General features: G+C 43.4%; 1 protein-coding gene and 1 non-coding gene across 2 annotated transcripts in view; one reads left to right on the top strand and one right to left on the bottom strand.

Moving 5' to 3' along the window:
• Positions 1 to 15158, bottom strand: part of NWD2 (NACHT and WD repeat domain containing 2) — a 186332-nt gene that overhangs the window by 161473 nt on the left and 9701 nt on the right. The gene's annotated exons all lie outside the window — the stretch shown is intronic.
• LOC124521365 (U6 spliceosomal RNA) lies at positions 5111 to 5217 on the top strand. The gene has a single exon (XR_006964464.1). It is a non-coding gene; the product is annotated as a U6 spliceosomal RNA (small nuclear RNA).

Raw genomic sequence — 15158 nt, 5'->3', positions numbered from 1 at the left:
AACTTTAAGATAATATATTTGTACCGTTATAAGCCACTAAATTTGTAGTAACTTGTTAAGAAAGCAACAGAAAATGAATTCCAATCTTTTATGTTTGTTAGATACTTTCTAACTTCAGATGTCATTGTCAGTAACTACACTGTAAGCCCCTGGATATAAATCCCATGTCACATACTTCTGTGTGTCTTTACACAGAGACTGTTCAGAGCTGGGTCAATTAAATCTTAGGAGTTTGTATAATTCACGGCAGCTGACCCTGTTTGAACTATTAGCATTTGATAATCTGGATCTTGAGGACTTACTCTCTTTTTTAAAATATTTATTTTGAGAGAGAGAGGATGCGTGTGTGTGCCGGGGAGGGAGAGGGGGAGAGGGAGAGAGGGAGAGAGAGAGAGAATGAATCTCAAGCAGGCACTCTGTGTTGTTAGCACAGAACTTGATGTATAGTTCAATCTCACAAACCAGGAGCACATGACCTGAGCTGAAATCAAGAGTCAGACTGAGAGGCTAAGAGAAAAATTACCAGGTGTACTCACAACTGCAAAGGAAAGATCTTTCCCCTCCCCCCGCCGTTCCGAAACCAGCCAGGGCACGGCCGGTTGTAGTCTGACCTAAAGGTGGGAACCAATCAAGTTCTGCTGAGTGGTTTGAAATAAAGGCGGGAACCAAACAAGTTCTGCTGAGCGTTCAAATTCAAATGTCAATCAATAACAGCTCTGTAACCTCAAAAAAATCCCTAACTTGTTTGTGCCTGTCTATAAAAGAAGCTGTAAGATCCTTACTCGGGGCCTCTTAGCGTCACCAGCAACGAGTGCGCGGAGGACCGGGTTCGAACCTGCAATAAACGACCCTTGCTGCTTGGCTTTGACTCTGGACTCTGGTGGTTTGTTTTCGGGGGTTTGGTTTCGAATCGGGGCATATCAAGACACCTAGCTGACTGAGCCACCCAGGCACCCCATTACTCTCCTTTTGAAAAAGAATTATTCAATACTTGATTATCACAAAGTATTCCTTTTTTTTTTTTCCCCCTTCCACAGCTTCACTTTTTTTGGAAGGTAGAAAAGCTTACAATCAAGTCACGGAAGAGGCTGGACTGGGCTTGAGAGGTAATAACTTGCTTGGATCGGATTTTAATATTCTTGAAATTTGTATTATTTTGAGTATTTAATGGCAGGGAGACCTATTTTGAGATTCATTCTACCCTACAGATTCTGCAGTAAACACTCCTGCATATTTGGATAGTATAATTCTTATGGCAGAAATATTGTGCCCAAAACAAATTTATTTTTTTTAACTCTTGATGATTGAAAGATGGTATTAGAGGACTATAGTATTTTAAAATATACTATACACATCTAGGGGTGCCTGAGTAGCTCAGTTGGTTAAGTGTCCAACTCCTGGTTTTGGTTCAGGTCACGATCTCACGGTTCATGGGATCAAGCCCTGCATCAGGCTCTGTGCTGACAGCATGGAGTCTGCTTGGGATCCTCTCACCCTCCCCCACCTCCCCTATCTCCGCACCATCCCCCACTCACACTTTCTCTCTGAAGATAAACAAACATTCAAAAAACATATACTATACACATCTCAATGTGATTCGTCTTTAGAACTTAAATGGGAATTAAACATTTTTATGTGTGCATAGAATATAGTTGCATCAATGATACAGGGCTAGATCCTGCATATTTTGCTTCTGATTTTATTTCTTATTTAATGAAGTCTCATTTTTCATCTTTTGAACATTTGAAAATGTCTGGTTATATGTTAAGGGTATTTGTTTTCATTTTGTTCTGTTAGGGCAGGGAATTTTAAATGCTACCACCTCACCAGCTTTCAAATATAGACTGAAATATCTGCTGACATATGGACACATCCAGATATAAATATATGAAGCCTCCTTGGGCAAAAATCTCCAGAACGCTGAGTTTACTGACTGTACAGCAAAATGACCTATTTAGGAAAAAGGTCAGCTGATTATAAAAAATCAAAATGATGAACAACACAACTCCAGGATGGGGGAGGATAGAGAAACCTCATTTTACCTAAGGGAGAGAAACGATACAGACCACACATCCACCAAAAGCAAAGCAAACTCTTCTGAAGTTCTGGGAGGATATGAGGTTTATGCCAGTGACTTCACCTTCAGTGAGCCACTCAAATTCTCCATGTCTTCCTGTATCATAAGAAGGGGCTGATAAAAAATCATCACCTATCCCATCTGAATTCAGCCAGGCACTAAATTAAAATTGACAGTTATCTGTTAGCTTTGGGACTGGATAGACAGATTGAAGGAGTCCACGTCTAAAACCTCCCCGGGTCGGTTGGTGTTATTTCCATCAGAAATGAATAGAATGGCTGTTAACTGCCCTGCTGCCATAGTCTGGAATCTCCATCATAATAACGATCAGATACACCCCTAGCACTCTCTTTAATTGCTATCTTGTTTCAGGAATGCTCAGAAAGTGGTTGTTCGTCATCTCACTGTGTACAGGAACTCAGTAAACATTCAGGAATAAAAGCAATCTTTAATTAATTCTGATGATCATCCAAAGCCCTACTGGTAAAATCATTTCTTCTTTTTTTATTTTAAATAATTTAGGGCCCGTTCCAGCCTATCATTCAAGGGTCTCAAATATTTTATCTTCACACACCTTGGCACACCTCTGATTTTTTTTTCCCCTGCTGTATTCTTCCTGAATATTCTCTCCTCCTCCTTCCCTCTCTGCTTTTTCCTCTTTTCCCCTTCTTTCCCACGCCTGATGCCCCCCCACCACGTACATGTACACACACACACACACACACACACACACACACACACACACACACACTCATTCTACTTCCATTCTGAATTATCAAACCAACAACTAGCATTAGTGTGTCCACTACACCAGGCACAGTGCTAAGTGCTTTCCATACATTATCTCATTAAACCTCACAGGAAATTTAAGGAAATTTCAGCCCGGTTCAGTGATGAGGAAACCAATGCTCGGGGAGGTTGAGGAGGAAGACGCACTGCCACAAAATGGCGGAGCCCAGATACCAGACCTAGCGCTTTCGGATTCCAGAACCTGAAGCCACACAATTCTCTGTCATGGTTAACATCTTGAAAGCTTTCACAACCCGCGCTCCCTCAGCCTCCAAACCAGATTGGAGAAGGGAAAGAGGCAGACAGCTCCAGCCATGCAGGATTTCTCTAATGAATGAATCCACGAATGAGACTCTTGGCCACCTTGGGGATCTGCTACGAAACATGTGGCTTATGTGTTCTCCTTTGCGGACTGTTCCGTTTTCCGGCCTCAGGTATAGGTCTAGTAGATACAAAATGCCCTGGGATCCTAGTAGCTGTGAAAGCCGCACCATGTAGCCCCTGGTTGTCCCTGATGGGGGTCACATCACAGCTGCTGCTGCCGGGCTGCCAGAGGCCCTAGGCGACACTCACTCAGGCCTCTAATGTTGACGGCCATCACTCTCTCTCATGGCTGCTACTGCCCTCACCGAGGCCGACGTGGTAGGGTTGATGGCCCTTGCCCCATCAGCTTTATCATGGGCTCCTGAATGACTGCCCTGGTTTCTACTCTCAAAGAATTTTCAACAGGGTTCCTCAGGGCTTTAGTTCAAGCACATGACAGGGGTCCACCTGGAGGTATACCGAGAAGCAAAGCAGCCTGGGACGCTTTCCAGCACCCAGAGACTGAGACGGACCCCACCCTCTGCCACCTCACAGAGGACTTCCGATCTGCCCAGGTCACATATGAGAAGGTGGCTTCTTCTTTTAAGAGTCTTGGGGCGCCTGGGTGGCGCAGTCGGTTAAGCGTCCGACTTCAGCCAGGTCACGATCTCGCGGTCCGTGAGTTCGAGCCCCGCGTCGGGCTCTGGGCTGATGGCTCAGAGCCTGGAGCCTGCTTCCGATTCTGTGTCTCCCTCTCTCTCTGCCCCTCCCCCGTTCATGCTCTGTCTCTCTCTGTCCCAAAAATAAACGTTGAAAAAAAAAAAATTAAAAAAAAAAAAGAGTCTTATTCCCATGGTTTAGGGCACTCTGTCACCTGCTAACTCAAAAGATCCAGTAATTGTGTCTCTTATCCCCTTCTCTTTTAATTCCTAGAAGCCAGAGTAGGCAGGGGATGAAAGTTAGGTTCCACATCTTTTTACTCTAATAGGATGCTGAAGGAACTGCCGAATGAAAAACAAACAAGTAGAGATCAGATTTGTAACAAATCTGCCTTGAAATTTTCTTACACTCACTTTTAAAAATAACCCGAGTCAATAATAAACGTACTCCCCCACAAATGAACAGTAATCCTTATCTTTTATGGATAAAGTTGGTTTCTGGAGCTAAGCCTAGAAATTATGCTAAAAGAACACGGTGGCCCCATGTGATCTGGCCTCCCTAAGTTCCCTCCAAAGACTGATGTTCAACAGAGACGCACTAAGCACAGCTTACTGGTTGCTTATAGATGGCATCTGTCCTGGTTGGTTGGTACCTGGCAATATGGGGGTACACACTTTTGTGAAAACTGCACTGCCTCCATCTATTCCCCACCACACTGATCTTGCTGCTCCTTGGGTCTCCAAAGGCATGCCTTGCCACAGGACCTTTGCACTTACTGCTTCCTCCTTCCACTTACTGCTTCCTCCTTCCACTTACTTCTTGGCAGAAGTGCTTGGCTCCCTTCCACCATTCATGTCTCTGTTCAAATATTATCTCCTCAGACAGACTTTCTCTGACCACTCATTACTGGGAGACAGTACCTGCCCAAATGCTTCCTCTTTATCTCACTCTACTTTTCTTCATAATACATACCATCACCTCCATAAACTTTACAAACAAATGTATTTGCCTTTTTATGTCATGGTCCCTCCATCTGAACGTGACAACCACAAGGGGTAGGGGTAATGTGTAGTTATTTAGCATTGCTAAATTCTATCCTCAAGGCTTAGAATGGTGGCTTGTATGCAGAAAGCCATCAACAAACACTTGTCAAATGACTATTGTGACTCTGATTAAAAATGGGGTCTGAGAGTAAAAGGAAGAAGGCATTCCGATTCTTGTGGCTCTAAACTTCCTTCTGGTGATAATTCTACGAAAGCACTTTTTAAAACGTTTATAATAGTGCTGGCTTTGGCACCACATATACTAAAATTGGAATGATACAGAGAAGATTAGCATGGCCCCTGCACAAGGATGACATGCAAATTCGTGAAGTGTTCCATATTTTTGAGAAACTTAACAGAAGACCATGGGGGAGGGGAAGGAAAAAAAAAAAGGTTAGAGAAGGAGGGAGCCAAAACATAAGAGGCTCTTAAAAACTGAGAATAAACTGAGGGTTGATGGGGGTGGGGTGGGGTGGAGGGGAAAGCGGGCGATGGGCATTGAGGAGGGCACCTGTTGGGATGAGCACTGGGTGTTGTATGGAAACCAATTTGACAATAAATCTCATATTAAAAAAAATAAAACGTTTATAATAGCTATGGCCTCGTTAAGATGTCAACCTTGATAGGCAGCTGGAAATAATAAACATTCTGGCTTAATACAAACAGAATATAAATGCTTCCTAATTGTGTCATCATGGCACACATCTTCCTTCTCCTACTGAGTGGGCAACAAAGATACCATGGTGGATGAGTTGTTTTTTTTTTTTTTTTTTTTTTTTTTGAATGACTGCCAGCTAGTTGAGCCAGGCTTGATGTCACTTCTTTACCCACTGAGGTGTCAGCAACTCCCAGGTAAACAGATAATGGAGCTAATAATGGTAACAATCCTAGTTAACATTCAATGAAAGCTTATGAAGTTCCAGGCATGTGATAAGCATTTCACAAGCTTTACCTCATTTGAGCCTCATAAAAATCCCAGCATATTTTCAATTTTAGAGATAGGCAAATCTAGGATTAGAGGAACGGACTGCTTTAAGGTCACAGAGTCGGAAAACGGCAGTCAGAAAATGGCACACTGCAAGTGCTCCAACCCAAGTGTTTCCGACTCCTGAGTCTGACCCTTTACCCTCTATTACTAGCCCCCGTAAGCGTTGTGTGCTGTACGTGCACACACAATGCATTCCACCACAAAATTCAGGGTAGAGAGCCAATCCCTTCCACCCAGGAGTTCACACACAACCATCTGACCCCAAAGCCCAATGATTTTATGATCCTAAAGTCTCATCTGTTGGCCTAAGGAAGGGGCCCTTTCTGCGTATTTCATCTTGCTCATGCTCCCCATCTTCCTACTGAAACTTTGGTCAGAGTTCCTAAATCCCGCCCATGTCGTCCACTGACTTGTGCCCTTTGTTTTACTTTCCACATTCAAATCAACAGTGCACATTCATGCAGTAGGTTCAGAAGGAGGACAGGCACTATTATCCCTCTTCTTCAGGAGATGGAATGGACATGGTCACCGAGTCAGGAAAAAGGGCTATTAGACCCCACACTCCCTCTTCCTGCACAGAAATAAAACAAGGCGGAACTGCTGGGGAGTTTCAAAGAAGTGGGATAATGTAATACTGGAGCTGAAAGATGTCCCAGAAGGTCCTGTTTTTCAGCCACTTCATTCTGCAGATGAGGCAAGTGTCCCAGAGAAGATGCCCAAGGTCACAGAGCTATACCGTCCAAACCAGACATTTCAGTCCATGTTCTGCCCCCCACCCCTTACCACCTCGCAATGTCTCCAGGACAAGAACATTCTCCCATATGCGCACACAAGGCCATCAGAAGGCGAGGAGAAGGTCTCTGGTGAAAACACAGCTCTCCAACTTCTAAAGGGCTGTTACACAAGCCTGATGGCACATGATTTAAATGGAACATAAAATGAAATTTGCCATAAAAAGGATGTTTCAGAAAGCGGCAAGGTGCCTAACTGGTCCTCAAAGACACAATGTCGCTAGCCCATACCACTGGCACTATTGCCTTCTCACTGTTCTTGTGAGAAATGCACGGGCACGTAAAGCTGCATGGCCACAGTCCAGGTTCACGATGGACCTCTCTTCACCTCACCCCCAGTCCCTGATTTCCCGGTGGGAAGGCACCCGTCTCCCCCCACTTCCTCCTCAGTGGCTACAGCAGGAGACGGGGAGCTACATGCGTAGAATGGGGCTTACTGGGAACTTGGGCCTCAGGGCTTGGGGACCCTAGGGCTGGGCCTCCATGGCCAGCCCAGTGGGCACCTAGCTGGCCTGTGGGTGAGGCCCTATCAGCCCTGGGATGAAGGAGAAGGGGAGCCATACAGGCATGAGGAGTTTGGGTATAGTGATGGAGGGTTACTTCACTGAGGAGGGACTGGAGACAACAGGGACAGAACCACCACAGGAGGTACGGGATTTGGGAACCAGAGGTGGTCCTGGCAACAGCCAGACCTGCAGAAACACCCAGCATGGCCGGGGCATGAGGAAGACTGCCCCCACCTCACTGCCCTCTCCACTTCCACTTCTCTTCAGGGGTCTTTAAATTCAACAAGCATTTCTTGAGTAAATACTGTGTGAGCACTACTGTTAACACAGTCACTTAAGAGTCAGTTTCCAACTCATGTATTTGAAAGAGTTGTTTTTTTTTTTTTTAAAAAAGGATGATTCTTTGTTTCTGCATCGGGCTCACTGTTTATATACTACAACAGAATTTAATGCTCAGAACTCCATAAAAGAGACAATGGAGGGGTTTTGTTTCTGTAGAAAGGAAGATGGGGCGGCAATGCAAGCTGGTGCAGCCACTCTGGAAAACAGTATGGAGGTTCCTCATAAAACTAAAAACAGAACTACCCTACGACCCAGCAATTGCACTACTAGGCATTTATCCATGGGATACAGGTGTGCTGTTTCAAAGGGACACATATACACACCCCCATGTTTATAGCAGCACTACTAACGATAGCCAAAGTATGGAAAGAGCCCAAATGTCCCTTGATGGATGAATGGATAAAGAAGATGTGGTATATATATATATATATATATATATATATATATATACAATGGAGTATTACTCGGCAATCAAAAAGAATGAAATCTTGCCATTTGCAACTATGTGGATGGAACTGGAGGGTATTATGCTAAGTGAAATTAGTCAGAGAAGGACAATCATAGGACTTCACTCCTATGAGGACTTTAAGAGACAAAACAGATGAACATAAGGGAAGGGAAATGAAAATAATATAAAACTATATAATATAAATATATATAACATATACAATTATATATATATGTAATATATATAATTTATATAAATATATATAATTATATATAATATATAATATATATAAATATATATATAATATAAAAATAATATAAAAACATGGAGGGAGACAAAACAGAAGAGACTCATAAATATGGAGAACAAACTGAGGGTTGCTGGAGGGGTTGTGGGGGGGGGTGGGCCAAATGGGTAAGGGGCACAAAGGAATCTACTCCTGAAATCATTGTTGCACTATATGCTAACTAATTTGGATGTGAATTTAAGAAAATAAAAAATAAAACAAGTTAAAAAAAAAAGGAAGGAAGATGGGACTCATGGTTCTAGAAACCGCCTGAGGTCACAGCGCTGGTAGATAGTGGGCAGTACTGAATCGAGAACTCTGGGGTTATGATTCCTGGATGCCCCAGACTCACATGAAACTCACAGCCTACCAGTTTGCACGGCTGTGCCCCTGGCAGACGCAGGTGCTAGCAGAGAGGAATCTGCATACCCATGTGAGGTCAGCTTATACACCCACCTGCTTACATACCCGCTGGGGCTGCCCCCCAGAGCAGAGGTCTGCTTTGATACTGCTCATGGGATTTGCAAAAGTGAAACCTGTTTTTTCCTCCCTGACAAGGTTGACACAGACTAATTTCTGAAAGGAGAAAAAGAAGGAAAAACAAAACATTATACAGCAAGTACTGAATCCAAAAAAAAAAGGAGTTTCAAACAGTTTTTAAAAATCTCAGTAAAAGAATGAAAGCACTTGGCTAAGCCCTAAATTTCATTTTCTTCAGATAATCCTATGGGGCACATAAAGGGTGGCAGGCTCCTAGCCTTCCTCCACCAAGCACTCTGGCTCCCCTCTCCTGAGAGGGACCAGATTAAATAGCCCTTTTCTAGTACAACCCAACTCCAAACTTGAGAAACAAAACTGTTTTGGTTTCAAGACTTCCAGATTCTGGAGCCTTCTCCTTCATTTCATTCTAGTCTGAAATCTGCAGAGCAGAATCAACAAAGAAATGAATGATAAGCACTCTCTAGATTGAAGTTAGCATCCGCCTGTCCCTGGACCTTGCACTGACTCAGTCAAGAGACCCATCTCCTCCCTCCCCTTCCCATCTCCTCTCTCCCCTCCTCCACCCCAAACACCAACACACAGGAATATCTAGATCATTTGCTTAGTATAACGCGGGCTTACAATGACCATTACACGCATACAATAAGAATTATCAACTGATGTGGGGCCCCTGGGTGGCTCAGTGATTTAAGTGTCTGACTTTGGCTCAGGTTACAATCTCATGGTTCATGGGTCTGAGCCCCATGTATGGCTCTGTGCTGACAGCTCAGAGCCTGGAGCCTGCTTTGGATTCTGTGTCTCCCTCTCTCTCTGCCCCTCCACCACTCTCACTCTCACTCTCTCTCTCAAAAATAAAATAAACATTAAAAAAAATTTTTTTAAGAATTATCAACTGACGTAACCATGGGGTCATTCTACCATAATGGCCACACAGAATGAAATAGTTTTCAAACATATGTGAGGTCTGTATTGAAATCCTCCCTAAAGAGGGATGTTACTTTTTGTGAAGAGTGGTCCTTCTCACATGAATGTGGGCACCAAATACGCTTTGAAACATCGTAGCAAACTGTGCATCAAGGTCTAAAAGATTAACAGGGGTTAGAAAAAAGACAAGACTTTATGTAGATTAAAGCAACATTAAAGGGATTCTTTATGTGTGAAAGAAATTATGGTTTTTAGTTTAAGATTATAGCACACCCTACATTAAAAGGTGGAAGTGCTATCTTTTTATTCTTTCTGAATGTCATTTTATTGAAATCTGCTTGTTATCCGTGGGTTTAAAAAGAGAGTTGGGGCTAATTTTTAAAAACAGGTTTTAAGTAGATCTGCTCTATTATTTAGAGATGGAACTTAGTAACTTAATACCTTATAATTTGGGCTGAATTCATATTTATGTGTTAAAACCATCATTTAAAAACGGTGTTTTTATGTAGTTGCCTCTAGCTAAAAGCATACGTGATTACATGGGTGGCATAATCTGGGAAAAGGGACCATTTCATGCTGCAATTTACAAAAAAGTAAGTTACTCAAGCCAACTGTCATTCCTTTGAAACCTTTATCCCTCGTTCTTTTCTCTAATCTCCTAGGGCTTTTAGCAAATTCGGATCTAGAACTTTTGAGTCCTTGATATCTTTCAGGCATTGTGTTAGGTGCTTGCGTATTTCACTTCTTTCCCACAATGATCTTGCCAGGTAGTTATTGTGACCAACCTTCAGAAGGGACAATGAAATCTGAGGAAACTAAATACACAAATTTACAACAAATCTTGGGATTCAAAACCAACTGTAACCTCCAAGTTCTTTCATCTTACCCAGTACGTACTATAATACATTTATTTTATTTTACTAATTTGTTTATTGCTGCAAAACATATCAAAATCACTGGCTTAAGACAACATTCATCTTCCCCTTACATCTGCAATTTCGGCAGGGTTCAGCAAGGAAGGCTGCCGTTTGCCTCACATGGCTGAACTGGGAGCTGAACTGGGAAAGCTCAGTGCCCATGGGCGGAGATGCACTTTCAAGGGGGCGCATTTTCCTTGACCGCAAGGTGGCCGATTTCCAGAAGCCTGGGCCCAGAAACTGGTGCGGTGCCATTTGTTCCATATTCTATTGGCCAAAACCAGTTGGGAGAGCCCAGATTCAAGGAGAAAAGTCATAGATTCCACCTCTCAGTGGGATGCATGCCAAAAAAAAAAAATTGGGGGCCGTGTAACAAAACCCCCACACCTGCTAAGACTTCAGGTTCAATGGTGATTTTGTTAAATTGTGAGACTCCTCTTTTATGAATGCTTTCATCCCGCATGACTTTGCAGATGAATGCCCCCAAAGGCAACTCCTCCAAGGTGGGAAGGTCTGGGTCTTTTCCCTTTTTTTTTTTTTTTTTTTTTACATATTCTCTCTATGTAGATTATTCAGGCTTCTGAATAGCGACCCTAGGCTTAAAAGGGAACTTTAATTTTCACATCTTCTTTTTCATGTTCTCAGATTTTCTTTTTTCCTTTAATATGTAATATCTTTGATTAACTCTGTTGCTTTTTAATCACTGACCTCAGTAGTTTCTGAACTCTATTTTAATTAGAGAATTTTCTAGAACACTGTCAACCGAGCACGGTCTTCTGCTTGAAGCTACACCCTTTGCTTAGCAACTAACGAGCATGCAGGTCCTACCACATGCAAGTAGGTTTTCAGTCTCTTTTACAGCTAACACATTTTTCCTCCTTTAAAAAGTGGTGATTCTACCAGTTCTGTCACTTGGGCAAGAACATTTCTCACCTGTTATTTCTTGGGCATTTTTTTTTTCCTATTTCACTCTGGCTTGTTCTCCTTGCTTTGGCCAAATGAACCAAAACGAAACCCTTCTGTTTGTTGCTTACCCCTTCCCCACTCAGGGTTCACAGTTGCAAATTCACTGCACAAAGAAGGATACACCCCATTTCTTACCCACAGGAGACATTACTAATCAATCCCTGAGCATGGGATGTGGCCCCAACGCATTTGTGGCTGCAAAACATTTCAGTCAACCACTAATGATTAAGCAATGAGAATAGCTTGCCTTCCAGGGTATATACTATTCCGTGTCTCTGTAATGCTTCCTCATCTTCAACTAGGCCAATCAAGTCTTTCTAATCTCTCAGTGCTCTGAATTCCTTGTTTGTACTGAATAAGGCTTCCCGCTGCCCAGCCCCAGCATGTACTCTGTGAAATACCCAGAACCACACTTCCTGCCACCTGCAGTGCTGGCTATTCTCAGCCAGGAAATGTTTCCTATTACTTTCCTAGTTCCTGTTTTCCCAACTCTCCTGAGACTCAGGGTCAGATCACTCAGACAGCAGCTGTGGCCCTGGCCTTGGATTTCAGTCCTGACAGCAGCCGGCACCTTTCTCAGGACCTGGGTCCCACCTAAAGATGAGGGGCTGGGATCCTGCCTTGATTTTGCCAGATGCTTCTTACTATCCCCTCTGTCTTCCCCAGAGTCCCTATCTTGTGCCCGAACCCCTCCAATTATTATCCGAGTAAACTCTGAAGTTACACTGACACTCAAGGAAATGAAACAAATTTCAACATATATGTGCTCACTACGCCTCTTTGGTAACAAATGCTTTCTCTTCAAAAACAGTGCCTTTCTCTTGGATCTAGACTTACTCTCATCACCTACAACTGACCCAGTTCCCCACTGGCCACTCCTCTACAGCAGAGAGGTCCATTTCTTAGATTTGACACATCCTGGTCTTTCCCTTTTGACTAAATTTGATGAGCTCATGCCTGACTGGGATATCAGACACCACGGGTTGATCCCAATTTTTCCAAGTGCCCTTTGTGTGAAATACCTCACAAGCATGGTGTTTTGTTTGTTTATTTTGGGGGGGGGAGAGGGGGAGAGGGAGGGAGGGAGAGAGGGAGGGAGGGAGGGAGAGAGGGAGGGAGGGAGGGAGAGAGAGAGAGAGAGAGAGAGAGAGTGTGTGTGTGTGTGTGTGTGAAAGGGGGAGGAACAGAGAGAGAGAGAGAGAGAGAGAGAGAGAGAGAGAGAGAGAATGCCAAGCAGGCTCCATGCCATCAGCACAGAGCCCGACATGTAGCTCAAACCCATGAACCATGAGATCATGACCTGAGCTGAAACCAAGAGTCGAGTCGGACACTTAACCTACTGAGCCATCAGGGCGCCCTAAGCACAGTATACTTTTGGTAGTTATGCCTGTATTGCCTCCTAGCTGCAGGAGTCTCAAGAATGAAGATAGTATGTATCTCTTACTTCCTCTGTAACTCTCCACACCAACCAGTTAGGAGTTTGGCTGTACACAATGGGTATCTAATAAATACTGCAGGTGACACTTAGAATAAACTCTGAAGGAAATCTATTCAGTGGCAAGAATCTGACACTATCCATAATGGATCAGATTAAACTTTATGAAAGATAGCTTTTTAATTTTGTGGTTTCATTTCTGAGTTAGATTCTGTAATCACTCTTGGAATAAGACACCTGACATCTGGGCTTTGCTCTTTGTTTTGATTGTACTCATGTCAAAGCCTAGCAAATATTTTGGATTGAAAATGAGATTTCAAGGAAGCATTTCATTAGAAATGGGTATTATTCTCTTAGAAACTACAGCTTTGGATGCCATTCAATCTCTTTATTAACTTTCTATCACGTATCCTTTTCCTAATTATACATTAGCCTACTTACTTTAATTTGCAGAAGGAATCCTGTTTGATTTCAGTAAAAATATGAAAGATAAAGCTTTGAAACAGCAACAGGAAGGAATCGGTCTTTAAGTTAGTAGCACCAGACTTTCTTTTAGATTGTCCATAACTCAGCATATATGTATACTTTTGAAACACCTCCTAGGGGTTTTACATTGATTTAAATCACATGACCGGTAAGGGCAAAACTTGTAAGAATTTTTTTGAGTTGCAAAGAACTCTAAGCCTTTATCAAACCCAATTACCCTGTAGATGAATTCCTGTCACACTACAGGAACTGTATCATTTGCCATTTTAAATTTTTTTTTTTCAACATTTATTTATTTTTGGGACAGAGAGAGACAGAGCATGAACGGGGGAGGGGCAGAGAGAGAGGGAGACACAGAATCGGAAACAGCCTCCAGGCTCTGAGCCATCAGCCCAGAGCCCGACGCGGGGCTCGAACTCACGGACTGCGAGATCGTGACCTGGCTGAAGTCGGACGCTTAACCGACTGCGCCACGCAGGCGCCCCTCATTTGCCATTTTAAAAGGTGTTTGTGAGTTTGTTTTTTTGTTGTTTTTTTTTTTTTTTTGGTTGTCTATTGCTGCCTATCAATCTACCCCAAAATGTAGTGGTTTCTAGAGAGATGAAGTGACTCACCCCAAGGCCACCTGAACCACTTACCTTATAAAAGTATCTGATACAGACAGCTGATATAGTTACTGCTATTACATACAAAGCATGTCATACCTTATAGCTTAGCATCTTATGCTAGATACCAGCCGGGATAGAATTTGGGCTATTTCAAACTAGACATCCGATATAAGTGATCCTGTGTACAAATGTTAAAACTGAAAGAGGTAAGTATCTGGGTTAGGGGAAAAGCCCTAACTGGAGGCTTCTTCTGGAGCATGGGACTCCTGGGTTCCTTTTACCTCCTTCCTTACTTCCTGGAACAGGGGTGGGAAGGTTTAAGGGGTGACTCATTTGACTGAAAATGTGGGAAAAAATAAACCAGGCAAGCTCAGTCCACGCGCTCACTCCTTCCCCCAGGAATTGACCTGTCCACACAGAGGTCATGCTCTCTTCTCCAGGCTCAGTGTTTTGTGGGGCAGACCCTCTGGTGCCAGTGTGTGGGTAGAAGAATGTCTAATTCCGGAGTTTAGTATCAAGAAGCGCAAAAGCATTCTCCGTTATTACCTTTTCAGTAACAATGGTGGTATTTTCATCTATTTGCAGGCTCCGGTTTTTCTCAGTTTAGAATTTGGAAGGTTCTACAAGGGCACTGTGCACGGAGTCCCCATCAGTGCTCAACAACTCACTGATCAGCACAACTGTTAACACCTGTCGGGCACGTGCTACGTGCCAGGCCACCAGTTTACTCACTTTGCAAGCATTTACTCACTTAACCTAATTAGGACAACAACAGGCCAAAGAAACTTCACAATACAACTGGGGTTTTGGTAGCTTTTGAAGTTGGCCACCATTAACTCCTACCCCTCCCCCCTCCCCCCCCCGCCACGTGCATCTACCTCTGCTCATCTGAGAGAGAGGGTCTATTTCCTCTCCCTCTGAATTTAGGCTAGCCTAGGACTTGCAATGGACAGAACACAGTGAAAATGACATCCTGGGACTTCCAGGGCCTTAAGAGGCCTGGTGGCTGCCATTTCCCTTCTCTCGGGTAGCCGATCCCCTACAATGAATCCTGGGCTAGACCTCCGAGTGAGGAGAAAAGCTGGAGA

The sequence above is a fragment of the Lynx rufus genome, unplaced genomic scaffold, assembly GCF_022079265.1.
Source record: "Lynx rufus isolate CCGP_SWC_20201006 ecotype Redwood Valley unplaced genomic scaffold, mLynRuf1.p SCAF_3, whole genome shotgun sequence".
Classification (NCBI taxonomy): Eukaryota; Metazoa; Chordata; class Mammalia; order Carnivora; family Felidae; genus Lynx; species Lynx rufus.
The sequence above is the reverse complement of the archived record's forward strand: the minus strand, read 5'-3'. Positions and strand labels throughout refer to the sequence as shown.